The sequence below is a fragment of the Hypanus sabinus genome, chromosome 3 (genome assembly GCF_030144855.1).
Source record: "Hypanus sabinus isolate sHypSab1 chromosome 3, sHypSab1.hap1, whole genome shotgun sequence".
Lineage (NCBI taxonomy): Eukaryota > Metazoa > Chordata > Chondrichthyes > Myliobatiformes > Dasyatidae > Hypanus > Hypanus sabinus.
In genome coordinates, this window is record NC_082708.1 from 61,794,151 (window position 1) to 61,819,416 (window position 25,266).

The following is a 25,266-nucleotide window of genomic DNA, read 5'->3' on the forward strand; positions in this document are numbered from 1 at the left end:
AACAAAACCAAATGTCTCAAACCATTTTGTAATGAAATACAGTTCAGTCAGTGGTGAGGCAGGTAAATGTGATGTTAGTGTTCAATTCAAGAGGACGAGAATATGAAAGCAATGATGTAATGCTGAGGCTTTATAAAGCACTGGTGAGGCCTCACTTGGAGTATTTAGAAAGGATGTGCTGATATTGGAGAGGATTCAAAGGAGGTTCACAAAAAAGATTCCAGGATTGTATGACTTGCCATATGAAGAGCGTTTGATGGCTCTGGACCTGTATTCACTAGAATTCAGAAGACTGAGGGGTGGCCTAATTGAAACCTATTGAATGGTGAAGGGTCTAGATAGAGTGGATATGGAAAAGATGTTTCCTGTGGTGGGAGAGTCGAGGACAAGAGGACACAGCCTCAGAATGGAGGGGTGTCCTTTAAGAATGAAGATGAGGAGGAATTTCTTTAGCCAGAGAGTGGTGAATCTATGGAATTCATTGCCACAAGCAGTTGTGGAGGTCAAGTCTATATCAATATTTAAGGAAGAAGTTGATAGATTCTGGATTGCCACTGGATCAGCCATGATGAAATGGTGGAACAGACTCAATGGGCCAAATGGCCTAATTCTGTTCCTATATCTCATGGTCTTGCAGTTTTATGGTCTTTGGAATTTCTAGACATCTCTTAGAGTAGAATTGGAATATGCACCTAGCCATAATACTATAAACTAGCAATATATGTTTAAGAGTTATTAAATTCCATATCTGCTGCTTTTTCTTGTTCCTGTTATCTTGTTAAGCTATTGAAAAAATTATATACATGTTCACCATTTTCTGTTGAGATTTAATCACTTTGTTTTAACAATCCCCTGTTTTATAAAATTGGAATATCTTTAATAAATAAAGAACTTGAATAACTTGTAAAATCCTTTCTATTCCAATTATGAGCCCATGTGCCAGGAAAGGCCGTAATGCAAGAGCTTTAACACTTTTAATAAATATCATCATATCTATTACCATTCAACAAATTCACTTCTTCATGTAATACTTTACCAGGCTCTGAGAGGCTTTATTTTCCCTCTTTGCAGAGGTGGTATTTTCCATCAATGTCAATGTCTAGTTTTCTAAGCAGGTCATACTTATGGAAGCACAGCAATTGTGGCAGCTGCTTGTCTCAATGGCTCTCTTGTGACAATAATTCTACTTTCAGCAAGAAAGGGAAATGCTTTCCACTGTCAATCTCTATTTTGCAACGAATTGCTTGGCTGACAACCAATCCATCAACAAAACAAATAGTGTTGGATGAATAATCTGGAGCTTTGACAACAGTCCTCTCTTTTGAAAATAAAATGTCCAGCAAATAATTTTTATTTCCACTGCTGTATAGTTCTCTGGAAATATAAACTATACAGTTGCTAGGTGATAGACATCTTATGAAATACAGTAGTTGAATATAATAGAGTGCTTAGCCTAGTATGGGAGGTAGCTTTAGATCCCAGGATACAACTTAAGGAGAGGATGAAACTCAGACATTTACACAAATCATGTTAGGGACAAGAGCCCTCTCCTAGCAGATGACTTTTCGACAAATCTATAGCAGGTGCAACATCTTAATTAATGTGATAACAATGTCAGGTGCAATATATTTATGAATGTATTGAGATGAAGCATAAATATATCTAAAAAGTCATTTTCATGTGCATCATTACTTTTACTGTACTTAAATTCAACTATTACTTTACAACTTGAAAGTTTATGAAATAGCTACATTATTAAGCAGGCAAACAACATTACCCTGCTGCCCATTAGAACCAAAAAATGGACTTGCACATAAACGTAATTTTAAATATGTAACGTGGCAGAGAATTTTTAAAAACCTTTCAAAGATTGAGATATTGAATAAATTACATAATTTACAAACAAAGGAAACTTGATTATACTGGAGATAGAAGTAAGCACTCAAGAAAATATTGTCTGAAAAGAACAGCTCAGAAAAGAGTTCAGTATAAATAGTTCTGCGATGGAATTTGCTACCATTTAGCACAAATGTGATGTAATAAATACTTTGCAATTGTACTATAATGTCTTTAATGTTCTCTGATTGTCAGATAAAATGTTAAGGTACTTTTATAATTGAGAAAGTACATTGACAGTAAAAGGACACTAAATAATGTATTAACCTTGTACTTTATATTTCCAATTGTATATTGATTCATGAAAAATCAATCAATTTTGTTAAATGAAACCATAGCTGAAAATTTGCAGAAGTAATTGTACAATATATCAACGGAAAAATGGGAAAAAATTTTACAAATGGTTAATTCTTCTTCTATATATGCTAAACATGCTTTAATACAATTTAAGGTCATACATAGAGCTCGTATGTCTAAAGATAAGCTTGCTCAGTTTTATTCTCATGTTAATCCTCAATGTGACAGATGTCATTCAGATGTGGCTTCATTGACCCACATGTTTTGGTCATGTCCTACCTTACATAACTATTGGAAGGACATATTTGCTACCATTTCCTCAATTTGGAATATTGATTTACAACATTTTATCACTGCAATTTTTGGTATACCAAATGAGGATGATAGTCGACTTTCCCCTTCAATTAGACGAATGATTGCCTTTGTAACATTAATGGCCAGAAGGTCTATTTTACAAAATTGGAAAGAAGTAAATCCTCCTACCACATTTCAGTGGTTTTCTCAAACTATTTCTTGTCTGAGTTTAGAAAAAATTAGAAGTACTATTTTCAATTCATCAATTAAATTTGAAGAAACTTGGGGACCGTTCATTCGACACTTTCATATGAATTAATTTGGCTTCTTCCAGACCTTTACTCTTTTTATTCTTGTTCTGGTATGGAGTTCCGGAGTTTCTGACACTATCATATACATATAAACTATTATTATTGCCTATGTTAGTTTAGGTTTATTTTTTTATTGTTTTAATATACATTTTTTCCTATATTTTATATATATTTTTTTCTTTTGATGATTATTTTTAATCTTTTTCATGTATAATCAATATAGGTTAGATTGATTATTGTACGATTTTTTTGCTGATAGCTTAATAAGATATTGTTATCTTGTTACTAATTTAATTCTAAGTCTAATGTACTTATAACCTATTTAATACAATACTATGTTATGTTTTTATATATGAAATTTAATAAAAAGATTGAAAAAGAAAAGAAAAGAAGTAATTGTGAGTTAACAATATTCAGGTATGAACTATAAAGTAGATAATGACTTTTAGTGTGGGCAAGTTTAAGGTGATTGGAAGGAATATGGGATCAATGTCAGAGGTAATTTCATTACAACAAGAGGAGTGAGTGTTTGGAATGCCCTGATGGAGGTAGTGGTGGAGGCAGGTACATTAGGGGTATTTGAGAAACATTTTGATAGGTACATGGATGATAGAAAAATGGAAGGCTATGAATGAGGGAATGGTTAGATGAATCTCAGAGTAGGTTAAAAAGTTGGCATAACTTTGTGGGCCAAAGGGCTTATACAGTGCTGTGGTGTTCTATGTTCTATGTAAATTCACAGTAAAACATAAAAAGCCAGGTTAACTGTTTGAGGTGGCATTCTGCTCCAAAGGCTTTGACATATTGATAAACAAATGAAAGATCCAGCAATCAGACACATGGAAAAGAAAGGTTGTTTTAATTATATGTGAAGTATATTAAATTAACCAAAAAATGTTCGGACTTCATTACAAAAATATTGTAATGTCATGATACATTTTAAGTGCTACCAAACAACATTTTCAGCACTGAAGATAATTGACCATCTCTCCAATGCCATTATTCTTACCACTTAGTTTTCAATAAAGATTGGAACTTTGACAAAACATTTAAAGATAGTTCTCTCTCTCTTTCAATCATGTTAGGAATTCTCAATCTGATTGATTCAGGAACTGCATAGTTACCTAACAAGTTTTGCAAGTTGCAGTTTGACAGGTGATGTAGAACTGAAGCATTGTTATCAAGGTGACTACAAAATCTAAGCTAATGTATTTCTTCAACTAATATCATACTCAAGGGTCACACTCTGTGATCAACCATACTGGTACATAACAGGAGGCATTGTGGTAGGAAGACAGGTACCAAAGGTCATAATAACTGAGTTCTTAGTTTAGACCCATGGATGAAAAATCTAACAAGATCAGGAGCTCAGCACAGCATAACTCTGCAGACAACTGCAAAACCCAGGGAGCAATCAATCTGCGACAAGGTAGAAGTCCTGGAGATTCAGTCATTATTTAAATTGCTGATAACAAATGGACTACCAGACAATAAATAGAACATCACACACAAAATGCTTGAGGAACTCAACAAGTTAAGCAATGTCTGGGAAGGGGAATAAACAGTCCACATTTCATGCTGAAACCTTCAATTGGTCCAAAACATCATCTGTTTATTCCCCTTCCTAGACGCTGCCTGACTTGCAGAGTTCCTCTCCTCTTCCTCTGATACTTGAATATCAAAAACATTTAAAAAATGAACTTTAGTGACAGGTTTGTCAGTAGACAGAGGTCCAACCATAGTGTTTCCTATATCCCAGTCAAGAGCTCTTTGTGATGGAAATATTGCTCTATTCTGTCTGAGACAAGGTCACTCTTTGAATTCAGGAAGGGGGACAATATTTATAAGAGTGGTGCTGATGATGATAGGATTGAAGGCCTCAAATTCCTCAGTAAAAATCACCCATAACCTGTCCTGCTTCAACCGTATTGACACCACAGTCAAGAAGACTCACCAGTACCTCTAAATGTCCTCTGGAGGCTAGAGAACTTTAGCATGTTCCCGTTGACAGACCCACACCAATCTTAATCTTTGCACCATCCCATCCAGGTGTATCATAGCTTTGTGTGGCAGCTGCTCTGCCTATGATCACAAGAAACTGAAGAGAAATGGGTCACAGCTCAGTACATCATGGAAAGCAGCTTCCTTGGATAGACTCTATCTGCACTTCTCGCTTCCTTGTGAAATAGCCAGCACAATCAGAAACTCCACCCACCCAAATTTTCTCTCTTCTCCCCCTCATGTTGGGCAGAAAATACAAAAGCCTGAAAGCAAATTCTACTAGACAGGCAGGTGGTGGTGGAGAGGGGAGTGGGGGTGAGTGCTGTATGTTGTAAGTTGTAAGTGCAAAGGTGCAATTTCACATTAAATTGGAATCACAAATCAATGCTTGACAGTTCTGGCAGGGCTTGCACAATACAAGTGTCTACAAGGTGAGATTGTTTGTGTAAATTGCTAAGACCGGATAAACTGAATGCCGTTTTTTAATATTTGACATAGAGTGTAGTGATACCACGTGTAATGACATGTAAGAACATGATTGGGAAGAGTTCTGAGCATGCGCAGAAATGATAGAATGAGCAAGAAGCATGGCATGTAAAAATGTGGTTTAGTTTTGTTGCCGTAAATAAAACTTCCAATTCTTCCAGAATCGGATTCCTTATTATTAACCCATGGTACATAAAGACCACAACATGGTAACATGGTGTCAGAAGTCAGTCTGGAAGAAAATTACGTTTCCTAAAATGGTAGAGTTGAAGATACTTGAAGAAAGAAGAGTTCAAACTGTTTCGGTGTTTTCTAACAGTTCTACAAATGCAAGGTTTGCACCATCATCGACATTTTAGCTGACTAGGAACGTAGCTGAGAAATGGAGGAAATTCAAGCAGTGTTTTGAAGTATATTTATCGACAATCGGAGCTGATAGAAAACTAGAGAAAACAAAAGCTGTGCTTCTGCTCCACGTAATGATGATAACGCAATTGTGTTACATAATCAGTTTATTTTTGAAGATAGAGATAATTTAAAATTGGAATTGATAATGGACAAATTTGAAGCATTTTGTAGACCGAAGCATAATTTGACGTATGAAAGGCATTAATTTTTTACACATGTGCAAAGAGCTGATGAGACAATTGATCAATATGTGATGGAGTTGAGACACTGGAGTAAAACACGTGAGTTTGCAGAACTTAAGGACTCTCTCATTAAAAACAGAATTGTTTGTGGCATTCGGGATAAGGGTCTGAGAGAAAAACTGCTAAGAGAACAAGATTTAGACTTGGAAAAAGCTTTGGCACTCTGCATATCTTTGGACACCATGATGTCACTGGCTAAAGATCTTTTCATTTCGAAATGCAACGTAGACGCTGTGAAAAAGCACAAGCATATTAGAATAAATAATAAAACAATAACAAAACTGACAAGATGTCATCTGAGAGAAAAAAGCTATGTGATCACTGTGGGTGCAGCGCCCACCAAAACAGTGTCCAGCGTATGGGAAAATGTGCAATGACTGCAGTAAGAGTAATCATTTTTCATGCTGTTGCAGAAGTAGAAAGAAAATAAAACATGTAAATGCAGTACTTGAAAATGAATGTGAGGAGTTTTATATCAATGTGCTTTGTGAAAATAAACAAAGTAAGAATGACTGGACTAAGCCATTGCAAGTGAACCAAAACAACATTCTGTTTAAACTGGATACTGGAGCACAAGTAAATGTTCTTGCGGAATCTGCATTGAAGCCAAGACCAATGTTACATAAGACAAATATAAAAGCGATCAGGTATTCAGCTGCAGACATTCCATTTAAAGGAATATGTGTCAAAAGTATCACACAAAAATATTGTGTACACGCTTTCATTTGTGGTGGTGCCAAGGAATATACAGTCAATACTGGGTTTATCTGCCTGTGAGAGACTGAATTTGGTGAAAGGAGTCTTAGACCTTGAAAGTGACACAAAGTCAGAATACAGTGACAGAATGGAACGGCTAGAAGACATAAAGAAAGCTCCCAGACCCATCCCTTTGTTACCAGTATCTGACAAAGCACTGCCACCAAAACCAGAAGTTGCAATTTTTCCCTCTGGAAGTAACACACATGCATCAATGGGCCACGTGTTCCATCACAATCTCACCTCTGCAGGTTAGAGGCCAGACTTGCCGGTACAGTACAATACTGATCTGAAGCCAAAGAGTGACAAGAATCAGGATCCATTTGAAGAAGTGAAAGCACATGAAGGAATTGAGAATTTTTATTGAAATGATGAAGTCTCAGCATAAAACAGAAATTACACAGTTGATGAATGAGTTAGATGAAGAAAAGAAGATTCATATTTCATTACAAATGGAAGTGGAAGGAATTAAGAAAGCTACAGTACTTGAAGAAGTACAACCCAGATCGTAAGTGGTCCAAACAGAAGAAGCAGTGTTAAGAAGAAATCAAAAGACCTTAAGAAAGAAGCAACTTCTGAGTTTCAGTTAATTGATGCAGACCAGACAAAACATGGAAATAACAATGAAACACAAGAACTGTGTGACCCACTTAGAAGGTCTACTGGTGTTGGTAAAACCCCAGAGAGACTGATAGAAACATGTTAAATTATGCATTTGTTCTGGTTAATGTTGTTAATTGTTTTTCTTTTTAAGGAAAGGAAGATGTGGTGATATCACATGCAATGACATGTAAAAACGTGATTGGAAAGAGTTCTGAGCATGCACAGAAATGATGGAATGATGGCGAAGCATGGCATGTAAAAAGGTGGTTTGGTTTTGTTGCTGTAAATAAAAGTTCTAATTCTTCCAGAATATCATTCTTTATTGTTAACCCAAGGTACATATTAATATAAAGACCACAACATGGTGAACTGTTAAACACCTACGTGAGCTGCACATGCCCAAGTGACCGTCAAGCATCATCCAAGCATCCTTCAAGACAGTACATCCATGCAAGACATCTGTTCCAGACAGTGTACTTGCCTAAGTACTACCAACTGACTACAATATGTTCAACCTTTTGTTTCTGAAGTCTGAGGTGCCCACTATTTGAAACAGCCACCTATTGAATCAGTGCCCAGGAAGAGCTTCATGACATAGTTACTAAAGCAGGTTACCATGTTTTTTTTCTATACACCAAATACAGATGCCGTCTTGAAGCTGACTGATGTAAGAAGTGCTTTGAGAGGTTGGTCATGAATCAATTATTGCCCAAGAGATGACCTGGTCAATATAAGATGCTATTTCCCTGGCTCTTCACTCTGCTCTGGACTATATAGTCACAGGCGCTCATACATCAGGCTGTTGTTCATCAACTATGGCTTAGTGTTTAACACAGTCATTCAAACCAAACTCAACAAGAAGTTTTGAGATCTGGCTTCTCTACCTTTCTCTGCAACTAGATATTCAACTTCTACTTTTGGAGACCTTAATAAGTGAAGATCGATAACAACATCTTTCTGACCATCACAGATATACTTCATAGCTGTATGCTTACCCCTTGCTCTACTTTCCAAATATGCATGAGTGTGGGACTAAGCACAGTTCCAATGTCATCTTCAAATTAGCCAGCAATTCTACTGTTACTACTTAAATCGCAGGTGGTCATGAGTCAACATGCTGGAGTGAGATAGGTCACCTGGATGGGGAGCGCCACAAAAACAACTCCTCACAGAGAATTGGCAAAACAAAATAGCTGTTTACTTCAGGAAGGACATGAAGGGCAAACATACGGCAGTCTGCGCAGGGAAATCAGTAGAGAAGAGTGTCAGTTGCTTTAAATTCCTAGGTGTTAACATATTTTGATGACCTGCCCTAGGCCCTCCACATGGATGAAATCATAAGGAAAGTACACCAGCATCTTTACTTTCTTGGGAGGTTAAGGAGGTTTAGCTTATCATTGAATACTCTAACAAATATCCTCAGATTTGCTTTTGAAAGTATCCTCACTGGCTGCATCATGGTCTGGTACAACAATTCAAGTACTCAGGAATGAAAGAAGCTGCAGAGAATAGAAGACTCTGCCTAATACCTCACATCTCTCGCCACAGTTGGAAGGATCACAAGAAGAGCTGCCTCAGGAAGGCAACCTCTATCATTGAAGATCCCCACCATCCAGACCATGACATCCTAACAGTTATCATTGGACCTGAGGTGGAAAAGCCTGAAGTCCCACACCACCATGCTCAAAAACAACTAACCTGCAAAACCCTAATCAACACAGTTTAGCAAGACCATGACACTTCAATCACTTTACACTAATATGAACTGTTTTTTATTCTAATTTTAAAAATTGTGTTTAATTTATGATGTACTTATGTTTGTATTGTAAATGCTGCTTAAATGATACGATGTTCCTGTGATGCTGCTGTAAGTAAGCTTTTCATTACGCCTGTGCGTACGTGTACCTGGACATATGACAGTAAACTCAACTTTGACCTTGTTATAATCTTTGCAACATTTTGACTTCCTGCCGTACGCTTTCCATAAAACTGCATCAACTTATTTTTCACTGTGTTATTGATTTACCTTGTGCTACTGCAAAGATCTGTTGTAATGATTTAATCAGTACGAATGGTATAGAAGAGAAGATTTTCACTGTACCTCAGTACATGTGACAATAATAAACCAATAATCCTTGCCATTGGACCTGAGAGTACGGGTAGGCAGCAAGATTGATCTTTCCAGCCTAGCCTAGGTCCTGCCTACAATTCCAAGTGGCAACTCAGTCAAATGTGCTCAAGACTGACATGTCCCTATGACTTGATGGTTTACATCTAAAGATTATAAAGAAAATACATCAAAGTTAACTGTACTCGAGCTCTATTAATTCAGCATTTTAAATAATTAACCATAATTTAACGAGTGCTCATATGGAAATGCTAGTCTGCAGGTATTGGAATGAATAATTAAGAACTCGGTATCTTAGCCAACGTGATGTTGTCAAGGGGAAATCATATCTGCTAATCCTCAATGATTCTTCTTTGAACAGTTAAATAAATTAACAAAAAAACAAAGAAATAGTTTTTTAGAAGGTGCTCAATAAGATTCCACCTAAGTGATTGGTTAAGTACAAAGCTCATTGAACTGAAGACAGGTGCCACGCTAGTCTAACAGTTAGTGTAACATTATTACAGTTTGGAGCATCAAAGATTGGAGTTCCATTCCAAAGCCATCTATAAGAAGTCTGTACATCCTTCCATGAGCATGTGACATTCCTCTGGGTCCTTTGGTTACCCACATTCTAAAGAGATACCGAATAGGCATGAAAAGATCCCCCATGAGAGACTCATCCAGAAAGTCTGAGGCATGGGATCAGCAGAACCTTGGCTGTTTGGATAAAAAATTAGCTTACAGGAAGAAAGCAGAGGGTAGTTGTGGAAGGAAAGTATTCTGCCTGGAGGTCAGTGACTAGTGGAGTGCCACAGGGATCTGTCCTGGGACACCTGCTATTTGTGATTTTTATAAATGACCTGGATGAAGAGGCAGAAGGATGGATGAGTAAGTCTGCGGAAGACATGAAGATTGGAAAAGTTGTGGATGGAGTTGTAGGTTGGTGAAGGTTACAAGAGGATATAGACAGGATGCAGAGTTGGGCAGAAAAGTGGCAGATGAATTTCAGTCTGGATAGGTGATGCATTTTGAAAGGACAAACCAGAAGGCTGAGTACAGGGTTAATGGTTGGTTACTTAAGAGTGTGGATGAACAGAGGGACCTTGAGGTTCAAATCCATACATCCCTCAAGGTTGCTGCACAGGTTGGTAGGATAGTTAAGAAGGCCTATGGGATGCTAGGCTTCATTAATAGGGGGATTGAGTTCAAGAGAGGTCATGTTGCAACTCTACAAATCTCTGGTGAGACCGCACTTAGAGTATTGTGTTCAGTTCTGGTCACCTCATTATAGGAAGGATGTGGAAGCTATGGAGAGGGTGCAGAGGAGATTTACCAGGATGTTGCCTGGATTGGGAAACAAGCTTTTTGAGGCAAGTTTAGCAGAGCTGGGACTTCTCTCTTTGAGACGTAGAAGGATGAGAGGGGATTTGATAGAGGTCTACAAGATTATGAGAGGCATAGATAGGGTGGATAGTCAGTACCTGTTTCCCAGGGCACAAATAACAAATACCAGAGGGCATATGTACAAAGTTAAGGGAGGGAAGTTTAGAGGAGACATCAGGGGTAATTTTTTTACACAGAGGGTTGTAGGTGCCTGGAATGACTTGCCAGGGATGGTGGTGGAGGCTAAAACATTAGGGGTATTTAAGAGCCTCTTGGACAGGCACATGGATGAAAGAAAAATAGAGGGTTATGGGGTAGAGTGGGTTTAGTACTTTTTTAAGGAATATATAGGTCTGCTCAACATCGAGGCCCAAAGGGCTGTACTGTGCTGTAGTATTCTAGTTTTCTAGTGTCTAGTAAGTTAAGTAGTTACTGTAATTTTTCCTATGAGTAGGTGGATTGCTAGGAGGTGAGGCCTGTTGGGCCAGAAGGGCCTGTTCTGAACTGTGTCTCTAAATTAATTCATTAATTAATTAATTATTGACCAAGCTAATGATTTTGGCTGTGTGTCAAACAGACATAAAGCACAAATAATGGGCACAAAGAAAGAACTAATAGTATTTCACAAGGATAGTTAAAGAACTTAATATCCACATACCGAGGTTTATCAGTAATAAAAGAACAGATAGGACCATACACACTATAGACTGGAGTATATAATTATGGGAGGTACTGATAATTTGGAAAACTGTTATGAATGAGTTACAGTTTTATTCATCCATTTGAGAACAAAAGGAAATGGATTTAAACCATAAGACCATAAGATATAGGAACAGAATTAGGCCATTTTGTCCACTGAGCCTTTCTGCCATTTCATCATGGCTGATCCACTTTTCCTCTCAGCCCGTCTCCTGCACCCACCCCTCCCCCCCCAGTTTCCCTTCATCTCCATCCTAAAAGTATGTCCCTCTATTTTGAGGCTATAACCTCCGTCCATAGGAAGCATCTTCTCCACATCCATTTCAGCAATCCTTTCAAGGAGAAGGAGCACTGGGATATGTGACAGTCAGATGATAAGAAGACACACAAAATCTGGAGGAACTCAGCAGGTCAGGTAGAATCTATGGAAAGGAATTTCCATATATTTCCATTCTTCATACAATGGATTAGAGTCTTGTTTAAATGTTAGAATGTTGGGGAAAATGTTGGGCAAAGGGTCACAGGAATTTATTTTTATATGTCACAAAAATACAATAGTCAGGCTGAAAATAAATTTAAAAGAGAAATGGAACAATAGCCTCTCTACCAAGAGGGTGAGACTATTAAAGATGATAAGTTTGCTCCATTTATGTGCTGTCCAGCTAATACTTGAAGTGCTATGTATAAGGCTTGGCAATGTACAAACGCTTGTACGTTAGGAGTGATATGTAATAGCCTTGAAATGAGTGTAGTAGGCATTCCATGGAATGGTAAATCATTGCACCCAATATCTCTAGATGTTACAAAAACTGGTCTTCTATTGCTTGGAATGTACCAGAAAAAGAAATGAATTTGTAGAGACCAATAAGGGGTATAGTGAAGAGAAGGAATTCATTCTTACTGATGAGATTTTCTGGGACAAAATGTCTTCAATTAGGTCATTGGAGAAGTTAGTAAATTTTGTTACGTCCTTGCAGTGATAAAATTGTGGAAACTATCCTATGCTGTGGTGATGTGCAAACTCTATTAATAACTTTGATGAAATAAACTTTTGCAGCATACAAATACAAAACGATATGGGGTATATCAGGCAGGTAGAGCTAAAATACAGATTGATCATAATCACATGGTGGTAGAGATGGGAGGACAGAATGCCTTCACCTCTCTCCCCCTATATGTCCCTAATCCCACTACATACAAGCTGTTAAATTTATTTGATTTTTAACAATACTATTGAATAGTACTGAGGTTACTGGTTTATGATGGAATTCATAAACAAATATGATAATCAACATTTTGAAGGAACAGAACAACACTGATCCAAAATTGGATGTAGGAGGGTGATTGTAATTGGTCGATTAACCGAGCATTAACTGGATTTGCTATAGCTTTCACATGCCAAAGTGTTAGAAGTACTGGAAATAGAGCATCTGTGTTTTGGGCAATTGGGCAATCAGGCAAACAACCAAGTCAATTATCAGATTAAAGTTTAATGAACTGAAACGGACAAGCTCTGAACAAGCAATGTCAAATAATATTGGTGAACTTCATGTTAGGTATGGCCCTTGTGGCTAAAGGGATCAGGGAGTATGGAGAGAAAGCAGGTACAGGGTTCTGAGTTAGATGATCAGCCATGATCATACTGAATGGCAGTGCAGGCTCGAAGGGCCGAATGGCCTACTCCTGCACCTATTTTTTTATGTTTCTATGTCAAATCCACTGCTGCATTAGAAATTGAGAGATGAAAAATTACAGCACCTCAAGAGACAAAGTGCAAGCAGAAAGAAAGTGTAATAAGCATTCTAAAATATCAATGAAATGTAAATTTATAATTGAAATAAAACTGGAACAAGGCAAGGCACAGACAATAATAGTTAACTTCCAATGGCAGTGAAGTTGAAGACAGTTATTAACACTTTTCACATTGTTAAAGTGGTACCCAAACTTGAAACTGTGTGGCTTAACTTTCTGTGGTAAACTTCTTCTTATCTATTAAGCAATTAAGGAATATCAGGCATCAGCCAGTTAGGCATTTATGAAGCTAAGAGAGGATGGGTAGGTCTTCAACAACTTGAATTTATGTGTTTGTGCTCTTTCCTGAAGTTGCTATGACATTCAATTGAGTAAGGGCAAATACGATTCACTGCAATAATATTTTGACAACCCCTTTTCAGCCAGCACCTTATTATAGAACTATTGGAATGGGAGAGTCAACAGCATACTAGCAGTGGCATTCCAGACTTCACAGGATTTCTTCTGGATGTGTTTTTGTTATGACATTGAAAATACTTAATTATAATAGCTCAGTATTCCATCTGTATCAGCAAAAGTGATACAGATCATTCGGATATTCTTTTGTAATCCCAAACCAAAAGACCACACTATAACAGCTAAAATATTATGGAGATGATCATTAATAACTTAACTTCCAGTATTAATTAGGAATTTTTAAACTTTTATTTTTTAGAGTCAATCACTAAATGATGAGTATCATCAGTTTTAGAATTTTGCCCAGTAAAAGACCAACTGTGATCCACAATAATATACTTACATGATGCATCCAACTCATGTCCCGAGGAATCTGATATACTTGAAGAAACGCAAGTACTATGAAGAATGCAAGTAGGAACAGAAAAGACTAGAGATTAAAAAACAATGGAGCAGATGGCAACGTGTGCAGCATTTGCCATGTAAACTACTGATCTGCAGTCATAATGCATCTTGAAAATTCAATGCAACTCCTCCTCGTTAACACTCCAGAAGGACAGGAAGATAGTTCCAGGCTCACACAAGGTGCCAATTATATCACAGTTTTAGAAAGTATGAGAGTGTAATAAACTGCACCAGTTCATTTTGAATAGGCTTTTGTTGATCCTACAAAAATTGCAAAATCAACTATTTACACAATCAAGCTGACTTTAGTTCATGAATTACTCCCTAGTTTACCAAAAACAAGAATATAAAGATAAGTAAGGCCAATAACTGTAGTAATATAACTTTCTTTTGATAATGATCATTTCATGAGGCTCAGTCTTTTTACATGGTTGAATAAGGATCAAATGAACCATCAACTCAAAGATGAGTGTCTGTATACAATAGTTCACACATAATAATATAGAGCCATTTTGTGTGCATGCAGGATAAAGCTGAGAGATTATTTACCAACAGCACTCTGAAAAACATGTTATTAGTTATTTGGAAGCACTAAGCAAGTGATATTGCATGTAAAAGGAATCTAAAAAGTAATCCTGAACAAAATTTCAGATGATCTCCAGAACAAAGATCCTGACTGCTTTCTGGGGTTGACTATAAATATCCCAAAACTCAATCTTTTAAAGAAGTGCAGGGAATCTTCCTAGAAGTTATTAGCTGAACCAACATTATTAGAAATAAATTACACTGATGTTGTTGGATTATGAGTAATGGAACCTACAGGCACCTTCATTAACTTCCAACCTACTGGCATTATAATATTGACTGTACTTCCAGAAAGCACTTGATGTGCTGAAAATTATATTAGGACTTGAGGCAGGATTATAAATCCAAATACTTTCTTTCTTTCAAAATCTCAATACGTTCTTCTACCTCACCCAACAGGTATATCTTTTACGCACTATTGGTTACTGTATGTGAACATGCATCAGAATCATTGTGACTTAAAAACTGTGACTTTTCCAACTTCTTATTTTCTCTAAACAGGACATGATAGAGGGAAGTCAATAAAAGGCGGTAGGAGAGTGACTGTTGTGAACGTTGGAGGCTTATTTTACTTGCTGTCTGTATGGCAACCCTGAGTCCAGTTGGGAGGATCAAAGGCTGACTCTGGTGCCATCTTCTAAAAATCTTTGACAACGTAAGGTGGGAGATTGATGAATTTCTATAAAAACTGGCATTGTTTTTAATAACGTTTAAATAAGCATCACATTCAAAGTAATTAATTCAAAACAAAATTGAAATTAAAACCAAAGCAACATAATTTTAAAAAATCCTTTCCATCAACAAATTCAGGCCAGAGAAGGGTCAGGAGTTGTTTTAGACCTCCCACATTCTCTTGTGCAATGCTTCTGATAACCAGTTCATACCTGCAAATCTTAAGATGTTCAGTTCATGCTTACCTTTTTTGTCAATATTAAGCACGAGCAGTTCATCAGTGATTAGATAAACCTTGTAGCAAAATCCTTTGTTAAGTTCTAGTAGATTGGACATTCCTGCACATTAACTAACTATGAACATTACATTTTAGCATTATACTGCAGTCAGTAAAATAACAAGAGCGTGCTGACATTGGCTCTTGTCTAGAAATGTAATAGCTGTGTTGCATGTCCACAGGTTCCTTAAGGTTGTCATAGTGGGGGTGGGAATGGGGACAAGCTCTCACTACCTATTAAATGTTCCCAATGGTGTGTACCTCAAAAAGCCTCTGAAAACCAAGTACAGCTCCTGGTCTTCATGCGGGGCTTAGCTCCTAAGCCCAGCAGAACCGTATCTACTGACAGGAGAAAGGGAAAAGGTGGGTTACTGGTGCCTTAACGCCAGTCACTTGGGCAGATGGGGTCATTAGCTGTGGTTGGCAGCTCATCTAGGAGAAGGAAAACTCAGATCTCAAACCTCTGCTGCCTTGCGGCTAGGCCCACTCATGGCTTTAGGAGTAAACCCCAAGGGAAAAATCTGAAACTGGAGTCCCTAAGCAAGTCATACATTGAAATCAATGCTGTCTGGCAACTCCTGCAACATTGCTGGTACAAACTGTATTGGTCTATGCCATTCATTTTGGGTTCATCAGATACATGGAGGGGAGCAGCTTGCTACATGGGAAACAGCTTACTCTGCATATCATACTGCCCAGGCTTGCATATCTAAACAGCTAGGACACAATATCCACGATCAACTCTGACCAATGGAGGTCTCAAAAAAAAATCCAGTGGGATGCTCAAATATTTTTTTTTTCTCTCCTTTATGAAGTGATTTTCACCCATGTCTGATGTGCTGATCTACTCATTTTTGTAGTGGCTATAATCACTAAACAAAATTAGTTATGATAAATTTCAATGTGATCCCACTGGTTGTGTGCTCTCTCAATGCGATTCTTCACATATAATGTTATTAGAAATCTTTAGCTCATGATAGGTGGAGGAGTGGGTAGTATTATGTGTGGTAAACTATCTGTATACCTGTCTGGACACGCCCCTCTGCTGACTGCTCCTGTGGCTCCACCCACAGACCCCTGTATAAAGGCAATTGGAGGCACTGCTCCCCTCTCAGTCTCCAAGATGTTGTGGTCACGTCTGCTGCTAATAAAAGCCTATCGTTTGCCTCTCGTCTCCAAGAGTTATTGATGGTGCATCATTATGGAAACAGAGAGCCTGCAGAGAGACGTAGATAGTTTAGGGGAATGGGCAAAGAAGTGGCAAATGAAATACAATGTTGGAAAGTGTATGGTCATGTACTTTGCCGGAAGAAATAAACGGGCAGTCTATTATTTAGATGGGGAGAGAATTCAAAATGCAGAGATGCAAAGGGACTTAGCAGCCCTTGAGCAGGATGCCGTAAAGGTTAACTCCAGGTTGAGTTGGTTCTGCAGAAGGCGAATGCAATGTTGGCATTCATTTCTCGAGGTATACAGCAGGGATGTGATTTTGAGGCTCTATAAGGCACTCGTGAGACCACACGGAGTATTGTGTGCAGTTTTGGGCTTCTTATTTTAGAAAGGATATACTGACATTGGAGAGGGTTCAGAGAAGATTCACGAGAATGATTCCAGGAATGAAAGGGTTACTGTATGAGGAACACCTGACAGTGCTTGAGCTGTACTCCCTGGAGTTCAGGAGAATGAGGCGGGGGATCTCATAGGAACATTCTGAATGTTAAAAAACCTGAACAGATTAGATATGGCAAAGTTATTTCCCATGACTGGGGATTCTAGGACAAGAGGGAATAACTTCAAGATTGAGGGACATCCTTTTAGAACTGAGATGCAGAGAAATTACCTTAGTCAGAGGGTGGCAAATCTGTGGAGGCCAAGTCATTGGGTGTATTTAAGGCAGAGATAGATGGGTTCTAGATTAGCCAGGGCATCAAAGGGTATGGGGAGAAGGCAGGGGAGTGGGGATGACTGGAAGAATTAGATCAGTCCATGATTCAATGGCAGAGCAGATTCGATGGGCCAAATGGAGAACTTCTACTCCAATATCTAATGGTCTTATGGTCTATGCTCTGGTGGAACACAAAACCTGTATGTAAGAGGCAGAAGTATTGGGCTGTTGAAGGATGTCCTATTTTTCACAGTATGTGGTGGCTCATCCCCACTTACTGGCAGAAAGTAGTATATCAGCTAAACTAATGGTTTATCTCCTTTCTCATTTTTAATTGGTTATTATTAGCACATTACCCATGTGATGCAATTGCTTTACTTATGTTACCTACTAACTAGTTTATGCTCTATCTAAGGAATTCCTCTTTATCTTATTTGCAAAAGTGACAGATTTTTCAGAGGCACCATCTTGGATTCTTGGCTTCTTCTTTATCTCTTTGTCTTTGCATCTATACACTTCATAGTATTTTTTCTCAACTCTTTATTTAGTTTGCTTAGTTTTTGTATGTTTGTACTCTAAAATAAACTGAAATCTTAGAATTAAGACTGCTCATCATTCCTTACTTTGGAAGAACCTTAAGGATCAGATCCCATCTTCTACCCTATCAATGGAAGAGTAAAGATCCCAAGACTGGATAGCTAGCAAGTCATCCTTGACTGCTCAAAAATACAATATTCTTTGTTTCATCATGAATTGCTCTGTCATTCCGTGAGCCCATATCAGTGCAAGTTTCAGGTTTTAAGTGTTTTTTTTTTAGTTTGATAATATGTGATTGAATGTGGGAGAGAATTTTGTTGTAAAAAAAATTGAATTTACAATATATTAAATGAATTTAATTTTATGGTATGTGTGAAAATACTTACACATTAATATTATCCTACCAAAATCAATATTCAGATAAATTTAGACATAAGGTAAATTAAAAATAATAACTAGAAAGTAAAATGAAACTGTACATTTGATAGGTATTTTTTAAGAATCCTTAGGTATATTTTCATATTCTAGTAATTATTTAAAGAAGTACTTAAAAGGAACAATGAAGTTCATTTCCTCCCAATGTTATCCCTGTACTATAACTATCTGACAAGTCCAAAGTTAACTGGATAAAGATTAGAGTAAGAAAGAACAAAAGTGGAAATCTTAAATGAGCTAGTTTTAGTTGGATTTCACAATTATTACTGAATAACAATTTATCTGGATTAACCAATCTTCTGACAAAATGAGTTTAATCCACAGATCAACAGCATATACCATTTACAATTGTCTTAGTTACTGCACACATGGATTGTTTCAAACCATCATTATTAAAGGGAGAAGGATAATTTTATATTGGCAAATACAGTTCTGTTTATGTGCCTGGATTCAACTTCTATAATAACCAAGTTGAAAAATGCCAGCCAAACAATTCAAAGAAATGGTATGAGTGGAACATTGTGAAGTCCAATTTGAAATTACACAAGGATTCTAAATAAAAGTAGAAATTGACTAAAATAGCCAGACTAGTAGGTGTTAATTGAGTGGAACTGTGATTTGTATGATATGAATCAATTCAGCTACTGTTATTACTTGGTATGTATGACTTCAAAGAGCTCTTTCAGAGGAGTGAAGAAAATGGGTTGATATCATCTCTTTTAGTCATGGCCAATTATTACATGTATTTAAGTTACAAATTCTATCGGATTGTGCAACTTTGTAAATGCAGCATTTAATGGGATTTATCTAAAACATGAATGCTAAATGCAGACCTACTCGATAACTATCCTGTGCAAAGGCACAACTGCCTCACTTTGAGCGAACTACCAGCTGTGTATTCCAGTAAAGTAAAACTCTGGCATCCTGCCATCCTGTTGTTTTGAAATCCCATCGATGCAGTATCTGGCACTCACTTGCACACTTCCTGAAACACATCAGGGCCTTATTTTCCACGTGACCTTTAACTGTTCTGCAGTCCTATTTCTCACACTCCATTTAATCTTACCAGTACACTCATATGGTCAAAGAATTGATTGTGGACTTCAGAAAGGGTAAGACAAAGGGATACACACCATTTCATATTGGGGTATCAGAAGCTGAAAGAATGAGCAATTTCATGTTCCTGGGTGTCAATATCTCTGAGGCTCTACCTGGACCCAACGTATCAATGCAGCTACGAAGAAGACAAGACAGCAGCTATATTTCATTAGCGGTTTGAGAAGACTTGGTATTTCACCAAAAACATTTGCAAATTTCTCCAGGTGTACCATGGAAAGCATTCTAACAGGCTGCACCACCTTCTGGTATGGGGGTGGGGGGTTATTGAGGGGAGCTAATACATAGGATCAATGTAAACTGCAGAGAGTTGTAAACAGCTCCATTTTGGACACTAGTCTCCAAGACTTTTTCAAGGAGTGACGCCTCAAAAAGGCGGGGTCCATCATTAAGGATCCTAATCAACCAGGTCATCCCTTGTTCTCATTGCTACCATCAGGAAGGAGGTACAGAAGCTTGAGAGCACACACTCAATAATTGAGGAAAAGCTTCTTCCCCTCTGCCATCTGATTTCTGAATGGACACTGAGCCCAAGGACATTACTTCACTGCTTCAGACATCCCATCTCTCCTGGGAGTTCTGGGAGTCTCCCGCATATTGATAGCGTCACCCTGACACCCGGAAATTATCTACAATATCCCAGAAATTGATTTTTTTGAGGGAGAGAGGGGAGAGGGAGAATCCTGATTGGTCTCCCTTCGTGCTAAGTAGACCTATCAGTTTTCTCTGTGGGGGGGGGGCTTTACAGTTGACCTCAAAAATAATGACATTGTTGCTCACTGCACTGTTTGCAACAGTGACTTTTCTATTGCCATGGTGGGTTAAAATGTAAAAGACATGTTGAGATGAGTTTAACAGGAGTCATTTGTTTATTTGCATAGCTAACTTTTTTTTTGGTAATTCAGATTTTTCTTTTTATTTATTCTTATTTTACGAAGCAGCACCGCATATGATAGAGCAGATATAGTACAGCATATTTACACAGCCATCCCATGACAGGAAAACATATGAAACTAAGAAACAGAAAAATTTGTTTTAATTAACATACAACCAAAAATGGATTCCATGCATCTTGCACTTAACCCTCACTGTTAATTCTTCCCAACATGTGTTCATATGATGATCTTAACCATTTCCTCAGTCCATTCCCTCACAGTGGGATATCTGGGTTTTTCCCAGTTTTGCAATATAATTCTTGCAGTTGTGATGAGACCCACCTTTAAAATAGTAAACTTGTCATTGTTTACATTAGGTATCATTGTCCTATCACCCAGGAGACAAAGCCGTGGGCACAAGGGCAGTGTAGGACCCAACCAATTCCCCAACAAATCAAGAACTTTAAACCAAAATGGTCGAACCATGGAACATTCCCAAATCATGTGAAAATATGTGCCCACCTCATTTTTCACATTTCCAGTATAAATGATTATCAACAATCCCCATTTTGTAGAGTCTAGTTGGTATCCAATAATATCTGTGTGCTATCTTATACTGAAAAAAATTCCCTCTTGCTTCGCTAATAAGTCTACCCACATTTGATAAAATACTTAACCACTCATTATCTTCAATATCGCTTCCAAAATCCTTCTGCCATACTGCTTTGAGATTGTTATATGGTCCACCCACAGAGTGCTTGAACATTTTATAAAACACTGATGCTTTATGAACTTCCTGTGGTAGTGTATTTAACTAAAGGGTTACTTTGTGGTCCTCCATTCTTGAATATGCTACTAACACCATGTCTTATTTCTAAATACTTCCAGAAATTCCCTTTATCTACAAAGTTATATTTCCTTTGCAAATCCACATACAACATAAAAATCCCATTCTCATAGAGATCACCTACTGTATTAACACTTCAAATCTTCCATTCTTTCCAGTACACCATTCTTTTCCTAATGCATATCCCAGGATTATTCCAGAGCGAGGAGTGTAACTGATTTAAATGTGACATTCCAAAGCTTTATGAATTGTATTCCACACTCTCCTTGAGTGAAATAGTATAGGATTTAGATTAGAACACAAAGTGCTGGCAGAACTCAGCAGGCCAGACAGCATCTATGGGAGGAGGTAGTGACGACGTTTCGGGCCGAAACCCTTCCTTTCTCCTGATGAAGGGTTTCAGCCTGAAACGTCGTCACTACCTCCTCCCATAGATGCTGTCTGGCCTGCTGAGTTCTGCCAGCATTTTGTGTTCTTATTTATTTCCAGCATCTGCAGATTCACTCGTGTTGACTAGGATTTAGATTAGTCTTGTTTTCCACATGTTGTGAGAGAATGTGGTGCAGCCAAGCTCTGTTCTATAACTACCCAATCTAAATCAACATCAGCCCTGTCCCAATGTTTAGCTAACTTGGTTATTTCAGAGAATAATTTATATGCCCTGACGTCTGATAAACTGAGCCCACCCATGTCCCTGGACATAGACATCTTACTCATTATAATTCTGGGTTTCTTTTTATCCCATAGAAAATCACTAATAATTTTGTTGTATTGCTTGTAGATCAAATCTGAAATATTTAAAGGAAGCGTCATAGAAAGATATTTAAACTGAGGTGCTATGACCATCTTAACTACATTGACTTTACCCCAGAGTGACAGTCTCAGTGCCCCCCACTTATCCAGATTATTTCTTATCCTACTCAATAATGGATCATAATTTAAAGTAATTATTTCATCCAAATTCTGACTGATTTTGACCCCTAGATACTTTATTCCAACTGGCACCCATCTGAAATTAAACTGAGATACTGAATTTGAATAACCCAATTTTGACATTGGCATAGCCTCAGATTTACTGCAGTTGATTTTATAACCAGACACTTCAGAATATAGCTAATGTTATTTAAACTAACTGGCTAGCTGCTGAGGAGCTACTCTTTTGATATCCTATGTGATGAGGCCAAACTCCCTGTAGACTTGCTTAATAGAATAAACATAATAATATAATATAAGTATAGATTTTAATGTCACATTTTCGGCATATACCCTGCTTGATTTACAGATTAGACAAAATCACTAAACAAAGTATTACATACCCTCTTGGAGATCGACTGGGGGGTGTGGGGTGGTATATGGGGTTGTGGGGGGGGGGCGGGGTGGTGCTACCTCCCTAAAAATTTTTTGCAGGGTGGGATGTCTGCAGCTTTTTTATTTCTATTTTTGCACGACTTATTGAAGTAGTTCTTAGGCATCCGTTAGTCTCATGAGACCATGAAGTGCCTTGGAAGGTTTTTCCAGGGTGCAGACCAGGGCAGGGTTGTATGGGAGACCAGCAGTTGCCCAAGGGAAGGGCACTAGGACCCATGCAGCTTGGCACCGGTGTCGTCGCAATGTGTTGTTAAGTGCCTTGCTCAAGGACACAAACAGGCTGCCCCAGCTGAGGCGCGAACCAGTGACCTTCAGGTTACTAGTCCGATGCCTTGTCCACTTGGCCACGCGCCAACACTGAAGTATTTAACATATATACATTTATATATTCTTACTGTATTCACAGTTTTTTTTCTATTATTATGTATTGCATTGTACTATTGCCAGAAAGATAATTTCACAACATATGCTAGTGATATTAAATCTGATTCTGATTCAAAACATGCTAGGCCTCATTCCAAACTCCCCTTATCTCAGCAGCGCCCTGTTCCTCACAATTCCTTAGGTCTATTCTCATACTAGCTTAAACTCATCAAATCCCTGTGAAGGTGAGCTATACTTTAGTAAAATATGTTAATATTCATTGGAATTAGGGTGAGTGGCCTACTAAAGCTGACTCGCTGTGGATGTTTGGGGCTGGTGTGTTGTATGAAAACATAGAACATAAGCAGCAGAGCACATGAATAGTGTCTTTGGTCCACAAGGTCTATGACAATAACACCAAATTTAATTAATTCCATCTTCCTACACACAGTCAATACCCAGCCATTCCCTGCCTGTTCATATACCTTTCTAAATATAGCAATTATATCTGCATTTACCACTTTCCCAAGCAGAGAAAATTATACCACGTGATGTAAATTGCCTCATAAATCTCCTTTAAACTTTTCCGCTCTCACCTTAAGGCTATGGTCTCTAGTATTTGATATTTTCACCCTGGGAAAAATGAATAATGATGAATGAACCATCAGAATTTAAAGGAATAGCCAGCCTTTTTTAGTCCATTCTAATAGTGCTCAAGTTGCCCAATCCCAGCCAGGTTAATCAGCCTTCTTAACTGGCACCAGGTCTAACAACATAAACATTCATTCCCTCTACCACTTGCACAGTGGACATGATGGGTAAGTTTTACAAACTGCATATACATCACATCCACTCCATAAGTGGTAGGTGGGAATGAATGTCTACATCGCTAGATTTACAAATTGCACAACAGCAACTTTTCAAGCCTTCTCCAAAAAGATCTTACAAAATGGCAAACTTTATCAGTTACAAATAATAGACATTACAGAATGACACGCAGATTGGTAGCATTGTGGATATTGATAGAATACAGAGTTGGGCTGAGAAGTGGCAGATGGAGTTCAATGTGGAAGAGTGTGAAGTGATACACTTTGGAAGGAGGAACTTGAAGGCAGAGTACAGGGTTAATGACAGAATACTTATCAGAATGGAAGTACAAAGGGATCGAGGGGTCCATGTCCATGGATCCCTCTAAGTTGCCACCAAAGTTGATAGGTTGGCTAAGAAGACAGATGTTGTGTTGGCCTCTATTAGTTGGTGATTGACTTCAGGAATGAGCAAGGTAGTATTATAGCTTATAAATCTCTGGTTAGACCACACTTTTTGCACTGTGTTCAGTTCTGGTTGCCTCATTATAGAATATGGAAGCTTTAACAGGATGCAAGGGTAGGCTGAGCGAGCTATGGCTTTTCTCTTTGGAGCAAGGGAAGATGACAAGTGATTTGACAGAAATGCACAAGATGATCAGAGGCATCGATAGAGAGGACAGGCAGAAACTTCTTCCCAGTTCAGAAATACTTAATAGCTAATATGAGGGAACATAATTTTAAAGTGATTGGAGAAGAGTATGGGGGGGGGGGGAATGTCAAAGTAGTTTTTTGTTTGTTTTTCCACCCAGAGAGTGTAGGTGAATGGAAAATGCTGCCAGGGGAGGTGGTAGACCCAGACACATTAGATACATATAAGAAATTCCTAGACACATTTAATAGATTAAATTGGAGGGCTATGGCTGAGGGAAAAGTTAAATTGATCAAGGAGTAGGTAGAATCTTCCTTCTGCATAATTGTGTGCACATCCTAGTACTACCTTCCTAACAACATTGTAGGCATACCTTCATTACAAAGTCTACTGTGGTTCAAAAAGAAACAGCTTGCCATCATCTTCCCAATGATCATCAAGGATGGGCAATAGACTGACAAAGAAAAACAAAAAAAAAACTATGGACAATGCAGGTTCTGTGAAAAGAGAAATGGTTAATGTTTCAAATCACAATCTTCATGAGAAATGATAGAAGTTATGAAATCTAAAAGGTAGGGAGAAAGGAGGAGGTGAGGAAAGAATAGATGGTTAGAAGATGGATGTGATTAACTGAGATAAGTAAGACACTATCGACAACAATAGCTTCTGCTGAGGAGGAAGTAAACAAAAGATGGAGAGTGGAATAGAGTCCTTACTTGAAGCTGTTTTTAGGGCATGATGTGAACAAA